The 23,795-nt window shown below is 40.3% G+C and overlaps 1 long non-coding RNA gene across 1 annotated transcript in view; it reads left to right on the top strand.

The window, feature by feature from the left end:
- Window positions 1-23,795, top strand: part of LOC116596789 — a 40,636-nt gene that overhangs the window by 8,672 nt on the left and 8,169 nt on the right. The window contains exon 2 of the long non-coding RNA XR_004288315.1: window positions 21,941-22,045. This is a non-coding gene — a long non-coding RNA (uncharacterized LOC116596789). The remainder of the gene's footprint in view (window positions 1-21,940; window positions 22,046-23,795) is intronic.

Here is a 23,795-nt window from a genome sequence, read left to right as displayed (position 1 = left end):
TCCTCCTGGCCTGCTGTCAGCTCCTCTGACATTGTTAGTAGCCCCCCAGGACAGCCTGCAATAAGATGTTTTCCCTCCTTTTTTCACCTTTCTCCTTTTCAAAAAATGAAAGTGTCAGGTTTGGCCTATGGTGGCCATTGACCCAGAGGTGGATTGTCCCATCTGTGGGGAAGGAAACGTGTTCTCCCATGATTGACAAGATGGCAATGCTGTTTGAAGACCAAATGTGTGGGAAAGCCTGGGAGTTCACTGGCCAGCTGGATCTGTGGAGGAGAACCTGTGAATGAGAAACTTTTCCCTGAAATTATACAGACTTGGGCTTAAGGGACAGTTTCATGGTTCCCTGGCTGAGTCATTCACTTTCCTTCAGCATAGTTTCTTCTTTGCAAAATGGGTAGAGTCATCTTTAACTTCAAGTACTGTGGCAAAACACTTAAATTAGTGAACCCAAGGCCATTGGCACACTTTTAAGGTCTACACATTCTTCAGTCATTGACTTTCTTTTCAGAGTCCCCCACCCCCATCAATAAAGCATTTAAATCACCTAATTAAAGGTTTTGCTTGTGTCGTGATGAAAAGAAGACATTAAAGTTTCCTTGAGATAAATTTGGTATTTTATTATCCTTGGCGTGTCACATTCACTAATTAATTACTCTCTCACGCTGGCCTCGAAGCAAGCCGAATCAGAATTATGCCCCTGCGAAATAGCTGCTGGGCTTTGAAGTACATCAGGGAGAGTGGAAATGGACAGTGGCACTCCAGAGGCCAGAAAGAGTGTTTCCGTTGATGTCAGGCTCTACCACTAGCCCTGTGATCTTGGGCTACTTGCTCCCAATCTCTGGTTCAGGTTATCATCTCCAGGGGGATGATCGTCATGGTACTGACATCACTGAGAGTTGGCAAAGGCAAAACATGTTAATACAAGGGAAGCCTTTTAATAGTGACAGGGTTGTAAGAATACTCCTGAAATATCTGTTCTTCTCATTTGTGAATACTAAGGGATTACTCATTTTTCCTACTGTCATAGGAGTGAAAACCAGCTTTCTTTTCCATTTTCCCTGTTGCAGCTTGTACATGCAGCACATTCCCTCCAGGAGCATGGTGGCTTGAGTACCTAACAGGCACCAAGCCTTCCCCCATAGATCCTCGAAATAGACTTTCCTTGAGTGCCACATCACAGATTTAATTCAGGAATTCAAATAGTTTTCAACCCTCATGCCAATGCTGAATAATTGTCCTGAGTTCCCAGACTGCTGTTTTATGAGGTTTCTAAGACATGTTCCTGTTGACTGGACCAAGGTCCTCTGATGGACCAAGAATGTCCTCCATGAGCAAAATAAGAAGCAGTAAAGGCTATATAATTTTCCATCTATGAACTTGTCTATGACTGGGGCATGAGAGACAATGCTTCTTAAAATTTTACAGTTGGAAAGAGATCCTAAATGACGTCCCACATGAAACTATCTTTGCTAGACTTTGGAGTCTTTGCTAGACTTTGGAGCCTTCTGTGAGTCTCCCAGGGCAGGTGTGCAGACGCAGGGAACAAGGAGCAGTCCACCCAGATGCAGGTGATAATGGTGCATTTCATGATGAACAAGACATGGAATGATCTAAAAATTGGTCTATTTATTATTTTCACTATGCTCTGACAATTTTAAGCGATGTCAGTAAAAACCAACCAGCCAACCAACCAACCTTTCTTCCTGAAAAATATTTTGTTCTTCTAAATGCCAACAAGTACTATGGTCACTGTGAAGTTTTTCATAATATATACTTTTTAAAAAATATATTATTTATTTATTTATTTGGAGATAGAGATCACAAGTAGGCAGAGAAGCAGGCAGAGAGAGAGAGAGAGGAAAACAGGGTCCCTGCTGAGCAGAGAGCCTGATGTAGGGCTCGATCCCAGGACCCTGAGATCAGGACCTGAGCTGAAGACAGAGGCTTAACCCCCTGAGCCACCCAGGCACCCCTATACTTAAGCCCCAAATGAACATGCTGTTAATATCCACCCTTCAATAATCATTGTATTCCACCAGAATTTGGAATTTGGAAAATTCTGGAAAATTTGGAAAATCCCCAGTTATAAATTGGCCCCTGACACACAGGAACTCAGCGACACACGTTCATACTAAGCAGTAAGAGCCAGAAAGTAAGAAAACAGTTCAGAATTGGGCAGGCTTGTCTCCAGTGTGGGCAGGGCCTCCCACTGCTGCTGTACTTCTGTATTCAGAAAGCAAATTGGAAAAAAATCAATGATAACACACTGATTGTAAAGAAGAAATGGGTCTTGAGCCACTTCAATTCTGTCATTCTAGGTGCACATCATTCTGTGAACTGGGAGGAATTAACAGTTTGAGGAGCATTTTTCACAACCCTTTCCCCTCCATTTATGAAGAAATGTAATTAAAGTGATAAATCTAGTATTTTTCACAATATTATTATATTCTGCCCCGACTATGCAAGCAAATTCAATAAAAGTTTATTTTCTGATTATTATTTTTATTTACTAATTTTCATGACCACTACTGAAAATCACCTGGTCATGGAGAGGAGGAGAATGCCAGAAAATTCTACTTCAAATGTCAAGTACACTTGATGAGGTACAGCTTCTGGAATGTCCTTCTGCCCTTACTACCACACCAGACTGCCAGTTTATTGGGGAAAGACTATTTGGTAACTGCTGACTGTAACATTTTCCCCATCTATATTATTATGCCTTTAAGCAAGCCACTTTTCAGTTGTAAAAATGACCCTGAATTTTATAGAAATGAGCCCTATTTGCTTTTGACAGCCTTACCATCACTCTTTCATATTAAACTATAAAAGTAACTCCCATGTTAATTTGCACAGAAGTGAAGATACATTTTTGGCCAATATGTAATTTGTGTTATTAACCATAATAATCATCCATCAAAGACCACAATGTGCCAAGACTTAACATAATAAATTTTCCTTACATTCAAGAGTTTACATTTAAAATAGATATAATAGAGGGACACAGATGGTGAGGGGAATGGTACCAAATGTTGCTCTTTCATAGGGAAAATGACTTTCAAAAGATGGATGCAGAAAGAAACGCAAATATATAACATAACTATGAAGTCATGCTACTGATTATTTAATGTCATGGGACATAATTACCTAAATGGTGGTCTCATCAAAGCAGGATCTTTGGGGGACTGTGTACATATCACCATGACACTGCCTTTTCTCATATTATTTTTGGAACTCATCTTTGGAATGTGAAAAGTCTGCGCTTGATTAATTCTTGTATGTTTTGTTGTATATCCTTGTGATTTATCAGATGTGGTTCCATTCAGATGGATTTGTTCTCCCAACGAGGGTATAAGTTTTAAAGGCAGAATCTAAGTTCAATAAATTCATGGCACATTTTTGAACTAGTAAATGTTCAAAACTCATGATCGCGATGGGATATAGAACAAAATAGGTGACTTAGGTCAATAGTTTCTCAATTTCTGATGTCGTGATGGAATGACCATGTTGACAGTAAATGAATTTTCATGGCAACTAGTGCTAATACTTTATACCTAACTATAAGGCCATCCACTCTTTTGAACTCACCAGCAGTGAAAGCAGGATGCTCTGATTCCCCAGCAGAGAGACTCCCCTCTGCATTCCTGGAACCAGTGAGGACAAATTAGCTGGGATCTGAATAGTGAAGCTGGGGACACGAAGAAGCAGGGGCTCCACTGGTGACTGCCCCATGTTTTCTCAGTTTCACCAAAACCTTAATTTCTGATTTAAGGAGTTTCTACTTTACACCAGGGGTTGTACAGGGGGCTGCAGGCAATTGGTTCCACAAATGTTTATGAAGTGTGTAATCTGCAAGAGCGATCATCACTTTGCAGTAGGATTAGTGCATACGGCAAAGTACAATTTTACAAGGTATCCTTTTCCTAGACTTGACAGCCATGGTAAAGTAGGAGGGAGAGTGGAATTGAGGACCTGGGCAGGGGAAACACGCACATCCATGAGGCTGACGTTTGTGATCTGGCTCAGGAAGTAAATGTGGGGTCAGGCTCTTCCACCAGCTTGGTAACCAGACCTTGGAGAGGCTCTTAAGAAAAGTCAGACTTTGAGAAGACTGCATTCTGCCTGAGGTCGTGAAAAATACAGCTGTGTACACTGCTTCCTCATCACTGCTTTTCCACAGCACTGTGTGCCTGTATTGGTTTTTTGTTTGTTTGTTGGTTGGTTGGTTTTGTTTTTTTTTTAAGATTTTATTTATTTATTTGAGAGAGAGAGGACAACTGAGGTGAGGGGCAGAGGGAGAAGCAGACCCTGCTGAGAAGGGATCCCGATGTGGGGCTCAATCCCAGAACCCGGGGTTCATGAGCTGAGTGGAAGGCAGATGTTTAAACCCACTGAGCCACGCAGGCGCTCCTGTGTGCTTGTATGTTGTGTGTGGACGGGCTGCATGTGATCAGGTTTCCCTATAAACACAGCTCCTGGGTACCTTATTCCAAGCATGGCTGGGATTGAAAACCAGGAAGAGGTACTTTACAAAGCTCCCTGATGAGACTTATGAAAATTACGTTTTGCTTTGAAATATATTTTTAATGTATATACACACATCACTTGACACTAATGCATGACTGAAATCATCACAAGTGCTGTCCGCAGTCTTTACTATCTTTGTGTGTGTGTGTGTGTGTGTGTGCTTGCCTTTCTGCCCCCTCCTTATTTGGATAAGTTATATTAATCACCTTGGAGGTATTCTTCTATATTTTTCATCACTCTTGTTTATATACATCCTCACATAAACACAAATATACAAAGCACTAGCTTTAATACACTATGTGGTTATATATGCATTTAGGATGGTTGTAAGTCTTCTAAAAGGGAATCATATTATACGTAATTTTCTGTATCTTTCTACCCTTAGCCAACCATACTTCCTTGAAAACTCCAAGTTAACTGATAACTGTATAATAGCTACAGAATTTCATTGTGTAGATATAAAATAATTCCTTCAACTATTTCTTTAAAATGGGCATTTATTTGTTTTAGACTGCTTTGTATAATACCACAATAAATACTGCTATCTTATATATCATTTTTATGGACTCTTGATAAATTCCTTGAAGCAGAAGAGCTGAGTCAAATTATTTGTGCAATTTAATGTTAATAGCATCACCAATTTTTTTTTTAAAAATAAGTGTGGCCACTCACCTTTTAATCAGAAATGTTTAAATGTGAATTTTGGTAATTTCCCTAACAGAAATAGATCTTTAGTCTTTTAAACATTTTCTATTTCTGATACTAAAAATATGCAATATTATTTTACTTCTCTGATTTCTGACTACCATTGAGCTTAAGCAAATTTTTTCCTGTTTGGTAACCATTTGGATTTACTTTTCTGGGAAGTGTCCTCTTATATTCTTTGAAAAATTATTGGACACTTATGATCATTTTAGTTTGTTATTAGAAAAGTTTTATAATGAATAACTTACAAATTTTATTATAGGTTGTTATTGGTGGTGGTGATGTGTATTTTTTAACACAGATTTCTATTTTATTTTATTTATTTGTTTGACAGGGGAGGTGAGGAGAAAGCTCAAGCAGGGGGAGCAGCAGAGGGAGAGGGAGAAGCAGGCTCCCCACTGAGTAAAGAGCCTCATGTGGGACTTGATCCCAGGATCCTGGGATCAGGACCTGAGCTGAAGTAAGACACTTAGCCAACTGAGCCACCAGGCATCCTTCTAACAAAAATTTCTAAAAGCGCAATTGGTTGGTGAAAATAGATATATTTTTTAGGTCTTTTGACACATACAAAATTGTCCTATGGAATGGTGTCTTTAGTTTACACACATATTTACCATGCACAAGAAGGCTCATGTCTGTTCCCGTAATCTGTGCCAGTTTGATAGTTTAAAAATGGGACTTCATTTTTCTAGCTTATATTTCTTACTTTTAATTTACTAGTGATGTTCACAATTTTGTTTTATTTATTAGCTATCGATATTCTGTCTTAAGTCTACTTCATACATCAAAAATACTCACCAGTCCCCATATTAAATATAGTATCTATCTACATGGTAGAGAGACATAATAAATTGCAACTCTGAAATGTGATTGCCTACATATTATAAGTGTAACCACTTTAATTGTTCTGACAGTGAGAACACTAGTGAGTTCTTTTCTTTGTTCATTTGTTTGTTTGAAACTGAGCTAGAAGAGTGAAGCTCCAGACTTCTAGTGTGTTTCTAAAACATCACGGTGGCTCATTAGATTGTTTTTGCTCTTTAGCTTGTTAGCTTTTCCCTTTTGCCTCAATTGAGCTACATGTGAGGGGGTGGGGTGGGGTAGTCTAACTGTCCTCATTATGGAAGAACTTTAAAGATCCAAAAAATGAAATTACTTAGAGGGGTAACTTTCAAGCTGCAAGAGCTAAAAGGAAGGTTGAAGCTTTATGCATCAATTTCAAACTAAGTCCTGTTCGCTAATTCATCATCAGCTTAAATTTGGAGGCTGCAGAGGTAGTTGCCTTAGAATCTCGATTTTAGAAACAGGATGATTTACGCTAATCCCACCAGGTGAGCCCTTTAGGCAAACAATAATACACATAGTTATGTGTTGTTCTTGCCCCCAGGATTTGGCGGTGTTTTCACTATTTAACCACACATGTTCAGTGACCTTGCTGCGGAGAAGCCAACATTGTTCCTTATTAGATACAGACAAGAGGATCCCTCTGCAAAATCCGGGGAGCAGGGGGTGGGGAGGGGAGTGTCAATTCCACTCTGTGATGCTCTAATTTTAACCCAGACAGAACCAGGAAGTGAGACTCCAGGTGAGTCACAGATGGACAGCCCGAGGGGGCGGGCAGAACCTTCCCGGAATGTTGGTGCAGGGCCTTCCGTCTGACTGCATATGTAAGCATCAGCTCGGTTGTCGTAACCGCTGTTAGGAGTCTGTCCTCCTTCCCGACTGATTACCTCCCTCAGAGTGTGTCCAGCCAGAAGAGCATATGGCCTAAACTCCACTTGATACAACTGCTATCATTTCCAGATATGAATTTGACTCTCTCCCCAGAGAGGGGTGTCTCTCCTCAGTGTTCCCACGGCGCCCTGTGCCTAATTATATCACAATTTTTACCACCCTAAACAGTAGTATATGTCTGTCTTCCTGTCTGGGCTGTCAGCTACTTCAGTCCAGAACTTTCTTTCACCTCTACACTCTGTTGACCAAGAAGACATCAAGGTTGTCAAACAACCGAAAGCATTCATTTGGGGTCTTAGGGATTGCAACCTGGAAAGGACACAGGGTGGACAGACACCGAAACTGCATTCTGAATTTCAAGCAGAGAGTGCAGGCTTTTAAAGGCAAAATCCCCCAAGTTACATAACTTGTTTTGAAAGAGTTATGATTGGTTCTGACAGAGTTAGACTCTCAAATACACCACTGGCAATTTAGCTAACAGATGTTACGGGATCTCTAGTTCAGTCCAAAGTAGATAGAAAGATATATTCTAGGAAGTGGTGGAATTGCCATCGACAAGTTGCAATTGACAAATGCCAAAAAGTTCCTGGTGTTCCAGGAACAGAAAGAGGAGACCTGCATAGGTCCTGCTTGTTCAATATCCTCCTGACCCTATTTTCAATGACTCTCAGCAAAGCTTATGCGCTTTGGAATCTTCTTTCACAACCCTTCATGCCTAGCATGGTGTTTGCCCGCACAGTAAGCAATGTAATGAAATGTGTTTGAATTAATAAATGATTAAGATATACAAGAGCAAATGAATACACATTTTTATTTTACCAAATCTTATATAAGGCTCTGGGCTCCCACCCAGGAAACTGAGTTTTTTTTTTAGAAATAATATGCTGAGCTTTCAAGATCAGACTCCCTGGGAAGATGACTCTGAGGTGGAGATTAATGTGCAGAAAGTTTAAAGGAGAAAAGCCGTCACATTAACAGTTGGGGAAGAAGTGAACAAAGGAGCAAGGAGTGGGGGGAGAAAATCTATGTTACAGTCACAGAGACTGGGCCACTTCTTCAGCGATTTCTGCATCTTATGGCCCCACAGAGCTGTTCCCAGTTGGGCCATCCACCCAGGTCTGCGCACACACACAGAGACTAGCCCTTGGATGTCGGGCATATAATAAACTCTCAATAAGTGCTTATTGAACCATAAAATCCTAAAGAGAAAATAGAGTGACTAGCTTATCGATTTGGGAAATCCTCTTATATAAGGACTGTTCAAAGAATTGTTAACCAAGCTGAGACTCTTCCTTGGCTCAATTCAAGCCTGTCACATGCCGATCTGGGGTAGCATGTCATTGTCGCGGCCCTGGTAGCTGTGTCTCACCTGAGACCAGGATCAGGATGTCACAGCTGACATCCCTTGACATCCCCTCTAGCACACCGCAGCTCTGCTTCCTCATCTCACTTTTAAAAGGGAGCAGCTGCTTTGTCAAGCATCTGGCTTCTCCTACGTGCCTTTTGTCATCCTGTCGTGAGGCCCTGATCAGAAGAAGAGCCACTCAGCAAGAAAATTCACCGCATCGTAAATTCATAATCCATTTTTCTCCATATGCTCTGACCAACTCACGATGTTCGTAATTAAAACTTTATGCAGACTTACAGCTACCGAGACAGGTTGATTCAGTGCTGGTTGTAGAACGCCATAAATCACTGCAGCTTATTGTATAATTGGGCCCTAATAATTATTCCATCAACGTTAAGCAGGGCTGGCACTGGGCAAAAACACAAGGCAGACACACTCTTCTCTCCAGGCTCCTGCAACACTACACCATGCCCTTGTAACACCAGCCTTGGCCTGACTGCCATTACCTTGTTTTGTTCCTGGTTCCCCTGTCTTCTTTCATATGAAATTCTGCCCCATTTTTCCAGGCACCATTAAACGTCACTTCCGCTAAGAAAGCGGCTCAGCAGAGTCCGCCTTCCAGGAAACTGAGTCCCGCTCCCTCTGGGAACCGCAACATGCCCGTCTGTGAAGGCTTGTTTCTTACTGACTCCTCAGGGGTGCACTCTGTAGATGGTCTCTAGATGCCTGTATTTGTAAACAGCATCCCATGTCTTCAATCCCTGCTCTTCCTTGACCGTGCCTGAAATGGTCTGTTTACCATTTCTTCTGAAATAGGGAGCTCCATGTCTTGAAGAACACACGTGGACTGGGGCTTGACACTAGGTAATTCTTTGACTCATTAGCTGAGAAACTCTGGGTGTTCCTTAAAACCCCAATCACAGTGTTCTTTAGCTACACAACAGAGATTATGGAAATATGATAGATTTCCCTCTTGGCTTTTAGCTCTGTGAATTTGCACAAGTGATTTCAATTCTTTGAATCTCTCTTCTCTTAGCTATAAAAAGGAGACAAGAAAACATAACTTAAAGTCTTTCTGTCTTCCTAGTGGGAATTAGAACGAAGTAAGGCATGTAAAGTCCTTGTCATCAAGTATGGGTACAAAAAATGTCATAATTCCCTTTTTCCTCTTACCTGTTTAAATTTGAGTGAGTAATCATGGTTATTTATGTGAATTTAAGAGTGACCGATCCTGGAGGTTTCATGGCCCTGGAAAGGTCAAGAGGTGGCAAATATGTAAATGCTTTGGGGATCTCTTGTCTCTCTTCAGTTTGCTCAATATAGAATATTGTTACAGTGGAACACCAAAGCAAAATATTCTAAAGACAGTTTTAATATCCATCAAACCACTGGAGCACTGATACCTTCCAACTTTGTTGTTAAAGGATTTATAATCCACCATGACTAGATGGGATTTACCCATGGGATGCAAGGGTGGTTCAACATTCACAAATCAATCAATGTGATAGAACAAATCAATGAAAGAGAGAAGAACCACATGGTCCTCTCAATTGATTCAGAAAAAGCATTTGACAAGATACATCATCTGTTCCTGATTAAAACGATTTAAAATATAGGGTAGAGGGAACATTCCTCAACTTCATAAAATCTATCTATGAAAAACCCACGGCAAATATCATCCTCAATGGAGAAAAGCTGACAGCCTTTCGTCTGAGATCAGGAACACAAGGTTGTCCCCTCTCGCCGCTGTTATTCAACATAGTACTAGAAGTTCTAGCAACAGCAATCAGACAACTAAAAGAAATAAAAGGTATCGAAATTGACAAAGAAGAAGTCAAACTCTCTCTCCTCACAGATGATATGATACTTTATATGGAAAACCCAAAAGACTCCACCCCCAAACTACTAGAACTCATACAGCAATTCAGTAATGTGGCAGGATACAAAGTCAATGTACAGAAATCAGTTGCTTTCTTATACACTAACAATGAAAATACAGAAAGGGAAATTAGAGAATCGATTCCATTTACTATAGCACCAAGAGCCATAAGATGCCTGGGAATAAACCTAACCAAAGAGGTGAAGGATCTGTACTCAAGGAACTCAGAAAACTCATGAAAGAAATTGAAGAAGACACAAAAAGATGGAAGAGCATTCCATGCTCATGGATCAGAAGAATAAACATTGTTAAAATGTCTATACTTTCAATGCCATTCCAATCAAAATTCCGCAGGCATTTTTCAAAGAGCTAGAACAAACAATCCTAAAATTTGTGTGGAACCAGAAGAGACCCCGAATTGCTAAGGAAATGTTGAAAAAGAAAAACAAAACTGGGGACATCACATTGCCTGATTTCAAGCTTTACTACAAAGCTGTGATCACCAAGACAGCATGGTACTGGCATAAAAACAGACACATAGACCAGTGGAACAGAGTAGACAGCCCACATATGGACCCTCAACTCTATGATCAAATAATCTTCAACAAAGCAGGAAAAAATATATGGTGGAAAAAAGACAGTCACTTCAAATAATGGTGCTTGGAAAATTGGACAGCTGTGTGTAGAAGAATGAAACTCAAACATTCTCTTACACCATACACAAAGATAAACTAAAAATGGATAAAAGACCTCAACGTGAGGCAGGAATCTATCAAAATCCTAGAGGAGAACATAGGCAGTAACCTCTTCAACGTCAGCCACAGCAAATTCTTTCAAGATATATCTCCAAAGGCAAAGGAAACAAAAGTGAAAATGAACTTTTGGGACTTCATCAAGATCAAAAGCTTCTGCACAGCAATGGAAACAGTCAACAAAACAAAGAGGCAAGCCACAGAATGGGAGAAGATATTTGCAAATGACACTACAGACAAAGGGCTGACATCCAAGATCCAACTCAACACACACACAAAACAGATAATCATGTCAAAAAATGGGCAGAAGACATGAGCAAACACTTTTCCAAAGAAGACATGCAAATGGCTAACAGACAAACGAAGAAAGGGTCATCATCATTAGCCATTAGGGAGATTCAAATCAAAACCACGTTGACATACCTTACACCAGTTAGAATGGCCAAAATCAACAAGACAGTAAAGAATATGTGTTGGAGAGGATGTGGAGAAAGGGGAACCCTCTTACATTGCTGGTGGGAATGCAAGGTGGTGGTTGAGACACAGTGCCTCCTCAGTGTGGAGATTCCTCAAAAAATTAAAAATAGAACTTCCCTATGACCCTGCAATTGCACTCCTGGGTATTTACCCCAAAGATACAGATCTAGAGAAAAGAAGGGCCATTTGTACCCCAATGTTCATAGCAACAATGGCCACAATTGCCAAACTATAGAAAGAACCAAGATGCCCTTCAACAGAGGAATGGATAAAGAAGATGTGGTCCATATGTACAATGGAATATTATGCCTCCAACAGAAAGGATGAATACCCAACTTTTGTATCAACATGGATGGGACTGGAAGAGATTATGCTGAGTGAAATAAGTCAAACAGAAAGAGTCAATTATCATATGGTTTCACTTACTTGTGTATAAGGAATAACATGGAGGACATTGGGAGATGGAGAGGAGATGTGAGGGAAATCAGAGGGGGAGACATACCATGAGAGACTGTGGACTCTGAGAAACAAACTGAAGGGTTTGGAGGGGAGAGGGTAGGGGGTTGGGTGAGCCTGGTGGTGGATATTAAGAAGGGCATGTATTGCATGGAGCACTGGGTGTGGTGCATAAACAATGGATTTTGGAACACTGAAAGGAAATAAAACAAAATGGAAAAAAAAAGGATTTATATATAATTTGAATGGATTGGTTTTATAACTGAAGATAGGACTACATGTGGAGAGCATTTGAATCTTCAAGGGGACAGCCCCTTGTTATCCTTTTTGTAGCATTCAGACCCTGACTTCCACCTGCTGCTCTGTTAGCTGATGTGCACACTCACCTGTCTTGTTAGAAAGCAGAGTAGCAGCTTTGTTTATGGTTTTAAGTACTGGGACTGAATGTTCCTTAAGAAATCAGTCTTTGGGGCGCCTGCGTGGCTCAGTGGGTTAAGCCGCTGCCTTCGGCTCAGGTCATGATCTCAGGGTCCTGGGATTGAGTCCCATATCGGGCTCTCTGCTCAGCAGGGAGCCTGCTTCCCTCTCTCTCTCTCTGCCTGCCTCTCCATCTGCTTGTGATATCTCTCTGTCAAATAAATAAATAAAATCTTTAAAAAAAAAAAAAAAAGAAATCAGTCTTTAAATACCAATCATTAATGAGTATGCAGAACGACATTTAATGCCAAAATGAGTTCAGCAATTAAAAAACATTACTGAGTTTGTTAAATTTCAGATAATTATTAATTATCAACCAGAAAATGATGTACACTATTGTTAATAAAATAGTGGATCAGAGAACAAGCTTTAGATTAACGCAGACCTCAGTTCTATTTAAAAAATCCATTATTACTGTTATTAAATCTTTCATTATTATTTATAGAGGCTTGTACTTTCTTCATTCTGACATTTCACTTGTGTTCAGATTTTTATTATTTTAGCTAGGTTTTTGCTCAAATATCACTTTTTCAGTAAGGTCTGCCCTAAAGAAGCATATTTAGGGTTGGAAACCTCTGCCCTGATTCTGGTATTTCTCATCTTTTTCTTCTGCTTGATTTTTTAAAAAAAAGATATTATTTATTTATTTGATAGAGACACAGAGAGAAAGGGAATACAAGCAGAGGGAGTGGGAGAGGGAGAAGCAGGCTTTCCCAGAAGCAGAGAGCCTGACATGGGGCTTGATCCCAGGATGCTGGATCAGTGACTTGAGCCAAAGGCAGATGATTAATGACTGAGCCACCCAGGCGCCCCCTTCTGCTTGATTTTAATCTATAGCCTTTATTACCATCTAGAAAAATAAACCGCTATGTATTCTACTTATGTATTTGTGGTTTATCTCACCTAATTAGAATATAAACTTCTATCCTAGGGATTTTGGGTCTGCCTCATTCACTGCAATGCCTCAATAAGAGAACAGTACTAGGCAAAAATATAGTCAGTCAATTCATAATTAGATGATTTTTAAAACAATTTAATCTTTACTATGGAGCTAAATAAAGATGCCTTCTTCAGATACTTGGCCACATTGAGGCAGGCAGAATAGAGGAGTGCAGGATATTTGTAGGAGAAACGAAAAAGGGAGGAGCAGAGTCTAACACCAGGTGGAGTCCGTGGCCATTAACGAAACTTGCGATAGTTAGAGATACACGTGGCCACAGGCACCTTGTCACTGTTGCTCAAGCCCATGAAACGCATGCGCATAAAGCCCCAGTCTGCCTGAAATCAGACTGCCGACAGAGCATGTGTAATGACATGCAGCGTTCTTAGAACACCCCGGCTATTCCCCAGAACCTCACGTGACTATTTCAGAGCCAAGTTACGACTACCCTTAAAAAGCAGAATCCCAAGGAGGAGTCAAGATGGCGGAGAAGTAGCAGGCTGAGACTACTTCAGCTAGCCGGAGATCAGCTAGATAGCTTATCTAAAGATTGCAAACACCTGAAAATCCATCGGCAGATCGAAGAGAAGAAGAACAGCAATTCTGGAAACAGAAAAACAACCACTTTCTGAAAGGTAGGACCGGCTGAGAAGTGAATCCAAAGCGACGGGAAGATAGACCCCGGGGGGAGGGGCTGGCTCCCGGCAAGCGGCGGAGCAACAGCGCACAAAATCAGGACTTTTAAAAGTCTGTTCCACTGAGGGACATCGCTCCAGAGGCTAAACCGGGGCGAAGCCCACGCGGGGTCAGCGTGGCCTCAGGTCCCGCAGGGTCACAGAAGGATCGGGGGTGTCTGAGTGTCGCAGAGCTTGCGGGTATTGGAACGGGAAAGCCGGCTACAGAGACAGAGCCGACAGTAAGCTCACAGCTCGGTGTTACCTTGAACCGGTCGCAGGCTCGGTGAGCTCGGAGCGCTGCCGGAGGTCAGGCAGAGGGGAGTAACTGGGCGCTGTTCTCTGAGGGCGCACTGAGGAGTGCGGCCCTGGGCTCTCGGCTCCTCCGGGCCGGAGACCAGGAGGCCACCATTTGTATTCCCCGTCCTCCGGAACTCTACGGAAAGCGCTCAGGGAACAAAAGCTCCTGAAAGCAAACCCGAGCGGATTACTCACCCCGGCCCCTGATAAGGGCGGTGCAATTCCGCCTGGGGCAAAGACACTTGAGAATCACTACAACAGGCCCCTCCCCCAGAAGATCATCAAGAAATCCAGCCGAGACCAAGTTCACCTACCAAGGAGTGCAGTTTCAATACCAAGGAGAGCAGCAGAATTCCAGAGGAGGAGAAAGCCAAGCACGGAACTCATGGATTTTTCCCTGTGATTTTTTTTAGTCTTGCAGTTAATTTAATTTTTTTTCTTTTTCATTTTTGGTTTTTTTTCTCGCCTTCTGGTAAAATTTTTTTTTAACTTTTAGCTTTTTCTTTTTTAACGTTTTTTAACCAGTTTATCTAATATATATATTTTTTCTTTTTTTATATTTTTCTTATTTTTTTTTAAATTCTTTTCTTTTTTTTTTCTTTTTTCTTTTTTTTTCTTTCTTCCTTTTTGAACCTCTTTTTATCCCCTTTCTCCCCCCTCACGATTTGGGATCTCTTCTAATTTGGTTAAAGCATATTTTTCTGGGGTTGTTGCCACCCTTTTAGTATTTTACTTGCTCCTTCATATACTCTTATCTGGACAAAATGACAAGAAGGAAAAATTCAACACAAAAAAAAGAACAAGAGGCAGTACCGAAGGCTAGGGACCTAATCAATACAGACATTGGTAATATGTCAGATCTAGAGTTCAGAATGACAATTCTCAAGGTTCTAGCTGGGCTTGAAAAAGGCATGGAAGATATTAAACCCTCTCGAGCGATATAAAAGCCCTTTCTGGAGAAATAAAAGAACTAAAATCTAACCAAGTTGAAATAAAAAAAAGCTATTAATGAGGTGCAATCAAAAATGGAGGCTCTCACTGCTAGGATAAATGAGGCAGAAGAAAGAATTAGTGATATAGAAGACCAAATGACAGAGAATAAAGAAGCTGAGCAAAAGAGGGACAAACAGCTACTGGACCACGAGGGGAGAATTCGAGAGATAAGTGACACCATAAGACGAAACAACATTAGAATAATTGGGATTCCAGAAGAAGAAGAAAGAGAGAGGGGAGCAGAAGGTATACTGGAGTGAATTATTGGGGAGAATTTCCCCAATATGGCAAAGGGAACGAGCATCAAAATTCAGGAGGTTCAGAGAACGCCCCTCAAAATCAATAAGAATGGGCCCACACCCCATCACCTAATAGTAAAATTTACAAGTCTCAGTGACAAAGAGAAAATCCTGAAAGCAGCCCGGGAAAAGAAGTCTGTAACATACAATGGTAAAAATATTAGATTGGCAGCTGACTTATCCACAGAGACCTGGCAGGCTGGCATGATATTTTCAGAGCACTAAATGAGAAAAACATGCAGCCAAGAATACTATATCCAGCCAGGCTATCATTGAAAATAGAAGGAGAGATTAAAAGCTTCCAGGACAAACAAAAACTGAAAGAATTTGCAAACATCAAACCAGCTCTACAGGAAATATTGAAAGGGGTCCTCTAAGCAAAGAGAGAGCCTACAAGTGGTAGATCAGAAAGGAACAGAGACCATATTCAGTAACAGTCACCTTACAGGCAATACAATGGCACTAAATTCATATCTCTCAATAGTTACCCTGAATGTTAATGGGCTAAATGCCCCTGTCAAAAGACACAGGCTATCAGAATGGATAAAAAAACAAAACCCATCTATATGTTGCCTCCAAGAAACTCATTTTAAGCCCGAAGACACCTCCAGATTTAAAGTGAGGGGGTGGAAAAGAATTTACCATGCTAATGGACATCAGAAGAAAACAGGAGTGGCAATCCTTATATCAGATCAATTAGATTTTAAGCCAAAGACTATAATAAGAGATGAGGAAGGACACTATATCATACTCAAAGGGTCTGTCCAACAAGAAGATCTAACAATTTTAAATATCTATGCCCGCAACGTGGGAGCAGCCAACTATATAAACCAATTAATAACAAAATCAAAGAAACACATAAACAATAATACAATAATAGTAGGGGAATTTAACACTCCCCTCACTGAAATGGACAGGTCATCCAAGCAAAAGATCAGCAAGGAAATAAAGGCCTTAAACGACACACTGGACCAGATGGACATCACAGATATATTCAGAACATTTCATCCCAAAGCAACAGAATACACATTCTTCTCTAGTGCACATGGAACATTCTCCAGAATAGATCACATCCTCAGTCCTAAATCAGGACTCAACCGGTATCAAAAGATTGGGATCATTCCCTGCATATTTTCAGACCACAATGCTCTAAAGCTAGAACTCAACCACAAAAGGAAGTTTGAAAAGAACCCAAATACATGGAGACTAAACAGCATCCTTCTAAAGAATGAATGGGTCAACCGGGAAATTAAAGAAGAATTGAAAAAAATCATGGAAACAAATGATAATGAAAATACAATGGTTCAAAATCTGTGGGACACAACAAAGGCAGTCCTGAGAGGAAAATATATAGCGGTTCAAGCCTTTCTCAAGAAACAAGAAAGGTCTCAGGTACACAACCTAACTCTACACCTAAAGGAGCTGGAGAAAGAACAAGAAAGAAACCCTAAGCCCAGCAGGAGAAGAGAAATCATAAAGATCAGAGCAGAAATCAATGAAATAGAAACCAAAAAACAATAGAACAAATCAATGAAACTAGGAGCTGGTTCTTTGAAAGAATTAATAAAATTGATAAACCCCTGGCCAGACTTATCAAAAAGAAAAGAGAAAGGACCCAAATAAATAAAATCATGAATGAAAGAGGAGAGATCACAACTAACACCAAAGAAATACAAACTATTATAAGAACATACTATGAGCAACTCTACGCCAATAAATTTGACAATCTGGAAGAAATGGATGCATTCCTAGAAACATAAACTACCACAACTGAACCAGGAAGAAATAGAAAGCCTGAACAGACCCATAACCAGTAAGGAGATTGAAACAGTCATTAAAAATCTCCAAGCAAACAAAAGCCCTGGGCCAGACGGCTTCCCGGGGGAATTCTACCAAACATTTAAAGAAGAACTAATTCCTATTCTCCTGAAACTGTTCCAAAAAATAGAAATGGAAGGAAAACTTCCAAACTCATTTTATGAGGCCAGCATCACCTTGATCCCCAAACCAGACAAGGATCCCATCAAAAAAGAGAGCTATAGACCAATATCCTTGATGAACACAGATGCGAAAATACTCAACAAAATACTAGCCAATAGGATTCAACAGTACATTAAAAGGATTATTCACCACGACCAAGTGGGATTTATTCCAGGGATGCAAAGTTGGTTCAACATCCGCAAATCAGTCAATGTGATACAACACATCAATAAAAGAAAGAACAAGAACCATATGGTACTCTCAATAGATGCTGAAAAAGCATTTGACAAAGTACAGCATCCCTTCCTGATCAAAACTCTTCAAAGTGTAGGGATAGAGGGCACATACCTCAATATCATCAAAGCCACCTATGAAAAACCCACCGCAAATATCATTCTCAATGGAGAAAAACTGAAAGCTTTTCCGCTAAGGTCAGGAACACGGCAGGGATGTCCATTATCACCACTGCTATTCAACATAGTACTAGAGGTCCTAGCCTCAGCAATCAGACAACAAAAGGAAATTAAAGGCATCCAAATCGGCAAAGAAGAAGTCAAATTATCACTCTTTGCAGATGATATGATACTATATGTGGAAAACCCAAAAGACTCCACTCCAAAACTGCTAGAACTTGTACAGGAATTCAGTAAAGTGTCAGGATATAAAATCAATGCACAGAAATCAGTTGCATTTCTCTACACCAACAGCAAGACAGAAGAAAGAGAAATTAAGGAGTCCATCCCATTTACAATTGCACCCAAAACCATAAGAACCTAGGAATAAACCTAACCAAAGAGGCACAGAATCTATACTCAGAAAACTATAAAGTACTCATGAAAGAAATTGAGGAAGACACAAAGAAATGGAAAAATGTTCCATGCTCCTGGATTGGAAGAATAAATATTGTGAAAATGTCTATGCTACCTAAAGCAATCTACACATTTAATGCAATTCCTATCAAAGTACCATCCATCTTTTTCAAAGAAATGGAACAAATAATGCTAAAATTTATATGGAACCAGAAAAGACCTCGAATAGCCAAAGGGATATTGAAAAAGAAAGCCAACGTTAGTGGCATCACAATTCCGGACTTCAAGCTCTATTACAAAGCTGTCATCATCAAGACAGCATGGTACTGGCACAAAAACAGACACATAGATCAATGGAACAGAATAGAGAGCCCAGAAATAGACCCTCAACTCTACAGTCAACTAATCTTCGACAAAGCAGGAAAGAATGTCCAATGGAAAAAAGACAGCCTCTTCAATAAATGGTGCTGGGAAAATTGGACAGCCACATGCAGAAAAATGAAATTGGACCATTTCCTTACACCACACACAAAAATAGACTCAAAATGGATGAAGGACCTCAATGTGCGAAAGGAATCCATCAAAATCCTTGAGGAGAACACAGGCAGCAACCTCTTCAACCTCAGCCGCAGCAATATCTTCCTAGGAACAACGCCAAAGGCAATGGAATCAAGGGCAAAAATGAACTATTGGGATTTCATCAAGATCAAAAGCTTTAGAACAGCAAAGAAAACAGTTAACAAAATCAAAAGACAACCGACAGAATGGGAGAAGATATTTGCAAATGACATATCAGATAAAGGACTAGTGTCCAGAATCTATAAAGAATTTAGCAAACTCAACACCCAAAGAACAAATAATCCAATCAAGAAATGGGCAGAGGACATGAACAGACATTTCTGCAAAGAAGACATCCAGATGGCCAACAGACACATGATAAAGTGCTCCATATCACTCGGCATCAGGGAAATACAAATCAAAACCACAATGAGATATCACCTCACACCAGTCAGAATGGCTAAAATGAACAAGTCAGGAAATGACAGATGCTGGCGAGGATGCGGAGAAAGGGGAACCCTCCTACACTGTTGGTGGGAATGCAAGCTGGTGCAACCACTCTGGAAAACAGCATGGAGGTTCCTCAAAATGTTGAAAATAGAACTGCTCTATGACCCAGCAATTGCACTACTGGGTATTTACCCTAAAGATACAAACGTAGTGATCCAAAGGGGCACGTGCACCTGAATGTTTATAGCAGCAATGTCCACAATAGCCAAACTACGGAAAGAACCTAGATGTCCATCAACAGATGAATGGATCAAGAGGATGTGGTATATATACACAATGGAATACTATGCAGCCATCAGAAGAAATGAAATCTTGCCATTTGCGACAACATGGATGGAACTAGAGTGTATCATGCTTAGCGAAATAAGTCAAGCAGAGAAAGACAACTGTCATATGATCTCCCTGATATGAGGAAGTGGTGATGCAACATGGGGGCTTAAGTGGGTAGGAGAAGAATAAATGAAACAAGATGGGATTGGGAGGGAGACAAACCATAAGTGACTCTTAATCTCACAAAACAAACTGAGGGTTGCTGGGGGGAGGGGGTTTGGGAGAAGGGGGTGGGATTATGGACATTGGGGAGGGTATGTGCTTTGGTGAGTGCTGTGAAGTGTGTAAACCTGGTGATTCACAGACCTGTACCCCTGGGGATAAAAACATATGTTTATAAAAAATAAAAAATTAAAAAAAATGGGCAAAAGATATGAACAGACACTTCTCTAATCAAGACATACAAACGGCTATCAGACATATGAAAAAATGTTCATCATCACTAGCCCTCAGGGAGATTCAAATTAAAACCACACTGAGATATCACCTTACACCAGTTAGAATGGCCAAAATTAACAACACAGGAAACAACATGTGTTGGAGAGGATGTGGAGAAATGGGAACCCTCTTCCACTGTTGGTGGGAATGGCAAGTTGGTGCAGCCTCTTTGGAGAGCAGTGTGGAGATTCCTCAAGAAATTATGAATATAATTTCCCTATGACCCTGCCATTGCACTCCTGGGTATTTACCCCAAAGATACAGATGTCGTGAAAAGAAGGGCCACCTGTACCCCAATGTTTATAGCAGCAATGGCCACAGTCGCCAAACTGTGGAAGAAACCAAGATGCCCTTCAACGGACGAATGGATAAGGAAGATGTGGTCCATATACACTATGGAGTATTATGCCTCCATCAGAAAGGACAAATACCCAACTTTTGTAGCAACATGGACGGGACTGGAAGAGATTATGCTGAGTGAAATAAGTCAAGCAGAGAGAGTCAGTTATCATATGGTTTCACTTATTTGTGGAGCATAACAAATATCATGGAGGACAAGGGGTGTTAGAGAGGAGAAGGGAGTTGAGGTAAATTGGAAGGGGAGGTGAATCATGAGAGACTATGGACTCTGAGAAACAATCTGAGAGATTTGAAGTGGCAGGGGGTGGGAGGTTGGGGAACCAGGTGGTGGGTATTATAGAGGGCACGGATTGCATGGAGCACTGGGTGTGGTGAAAAAAATAATGAATACTGTTTTTCTGAAAATAAATCAATTTAAAAAAAAAAAAGCAGAATCCCACGTCTATCCTGCACGACTGGACTCGTCGTCGGAGCACTAGCTTGATTCAGATCCTCTGAGGGCACACACACTTCTTCTGAGGTGTGTAGTTTCCCTTTGCAATGAAGTTTCTTCTGCTACACTTGCCTCTGATTCCTTGAGTTCTTTCTCCAGCAGGGTCAAGAAACTTGCATTGCCTGGTGGTTGAGACCTCAGTGCCTGAGAACTCCCCCAGTCTCTGGTATCAAAAGGCGATGGTTTAGGCACTTAATAAAATGGATCTATAATAAATACCATTATTATTCACTCATGCATATCTATATTTGAAAGAAAATTTTTTTATTTGAAATATTTATTATTTATTTCTTCTCATCCTCTTACTAAAGAAGACATATTAAGTTCTTGCCCAGCTTGGGCAGGGAAGAGTGTGGATGAGTCAAGAATGATTCAAATGATGAACTTTAAAGAATTTCTGGATTGAGTCCTTCAGAGGTATTATGAGGTTTGAAAGATTTAGCTGAATTCTACTGGATATAGATAGTAACTTTTAGAGTCTAGAAGGAGAACCTCTCCCCCAGCCCAGGGGAAGAGAAGGTAATGACACCAGGTAGAGATTTTCCCTGATGTGAGCAAAACCTAAGGCTGTCTTTCATATGTAGGTGTTTTAACTTTTCTTTCTCTTGACTGCCTAATTTGTTCTTGGGTTTTTTTCTTTTTAAGATGTTTTAAATTATTATTTATTTTACAGAAAGAAAGAGAGAGAGAGAGAAGCAGGCAGAGTAGCAGGCAGAAGGAGAGAGGGAAGCAAGCCGACTCACCTCTGAGCAGAGAGCCCAACATGAGGCTGGACATGGTACTCAATTCCAGGAACCTGGGTTCGTGACTTGAGCCAAAAGCAGACACTTAATAAACTGAGCCACCAAGTTGCCCCTTGACGGCCTAATTTGAAGACCTCTTCTTTCCTTTCCTCCTCAAACAGCTGACACTGATGAAACAGACCTAGCTACACACACTGCCATCACACACTGCCTCTGAAAGGGACCATCAGTTTGAAAGACACCATGAGGAACATAACACATCCAAGGTGGGTAGTTGAAGATGACTTTTTTCCCAGTTACATGAATCCAGAAACCAGAGAGATCCTATCAAAGTAAGAGTAACAGCAGGGAAATGATAAAGCCTGTATCTGTTTGGGAATAAATGCTTTGCTTAGATGCTTCCTGATTCTTCTTCTTCGTCTTTCTTTCTTTTCTTTTCTTTTTTCTTTTTCTTTTTCTTTCTTCTTCTTCTTTTTTTTAATGCTGACTCTGCAAAGCACATTTTTGCACAGATGATCCCAGAAAGCTTTAAGAATTCGAGTGTGTAATCTCTGTTTGGCCAGATGAAAAGCTGTTTCCCTGGGAGGAAAATCATGAAAGCTTAGCAAATTCATCAAGATGCTCCAGGTTGCAACTAGAGGGACCAGAGAGGTCCTTACAGAGAGACCACAAATGTCCCCACTTAGCTCTCCAGCGTAGGAGACCACCAAGGTCCCGGGGGCCAAAGACCTGATGAAGTGATACTGTTGGTGGACCTGGAGAGTTCTCCAATATGCTTCACGAGCACCTGTAGTGTAGGTGGCCGCTCAAGGATTAGGGGATTTACAGCGCTAACACATTTCATAAAGCCAAGTTTCAAAAACAAATAAAATGAAATGTCAAGCCTTTTGAGTTATCTTCTGTTTTTATTTATCTATGTCTTATAGCTCTATTATTCCAGCTCTTTCATTTCTATGTGATTCAGTGATCTACTTTGATTCAGCTAGAATTTCCTGGGTGCCAGTGTGTTCAAGGAATAGCCCTAGCTGCCTTGGGCATGGTGGGGGTATATGTAAAATCCCAGGTGATCCCGACAGGACCCCAGAGGTGAGGACTGTGACAGCTAATCGAAGGTGACTCTAAGTAATACTGTGCTGTAATATAGTTCAACAAATGCTATAAAAAAAAGTAGAATAAGAAAAAAATTCTACTGTGTGAGTTGACAAAAAAAAAAAAAAAAACAGACAGGATTTTGACAGGTGGACTTGAGTTGAGAAAGAGACATTTCAAGGCATAGTCATTGGTTCTCTGCTTAAATGATATTAAAAACAATTATGGATGTGTTATGCTTTACATATCACTAGATCTGTGGTTCTTCTCCCCAAATTCTCTTTTCTACATCACTGATACAGTTTGTAATTACTTTCAGTGTTATTTTCTTTTTATCACAAGGCCTAGCTATAATGCTAGAAGCTGTATACTAGTAAAGCATTAATTCGTATTCCCCAAATACATTTTTCTCTTAACTAAAATGAGTAGGGGGAGCAACAATGAGCAAGTTGTACAAATTGATAAGAAATTATTATCAGGTGTTCTGTGACGACCAATAACTCTAAAAGTATCACTCTTTATTCTCCTTTAGCTAGTTACAGGTCTATAATTAGCACAGTATTTGTTCATCTCTCGTAATCACCTCCTTAAATCCTTCTTTAACTTAAGCTAATTGCTTTAATAATCTTTCGTTTCACATGATTTATTCTTTTACATTTAAATCACCTGCACACCAAAATGCTTTGGGTGTTTTTAAAATAACATGTTGATTATATATTTAAAGTTTATAATAAAAATGGCATCTGCATTTTTGAAATTAATTTGAAGAGCATTAATACAATGCCATTGGTGTTAGATTGTGTGATATATGATCAGATGGATGCCATGGAAACAAACATTTGCTTCATTAGATGCATATAAATGGGTCCTATGGAAATGCAACTGGTGTTGAAACTAAAATATTGATGAGTTTTTAGATAATTGTAA

The sequence above is a fragment of the Mustela erminea genome, chromosome 8, assembly GCF_009829155.1.
Source record: "Mustela erminea isolate mMusErm1 chromosome 8, mMusErm1.Pri, whole genome shotgun sequence".
Taxonomy (NCBI): Eukaryota; Metazoa; Chordata; class Mammalia; order Carnivora; family Mustelidae; genus Mustela; species Mustela erminea.
This window is presented reverse-complemented; position numbering and strand designations above follow the sequence as displayed.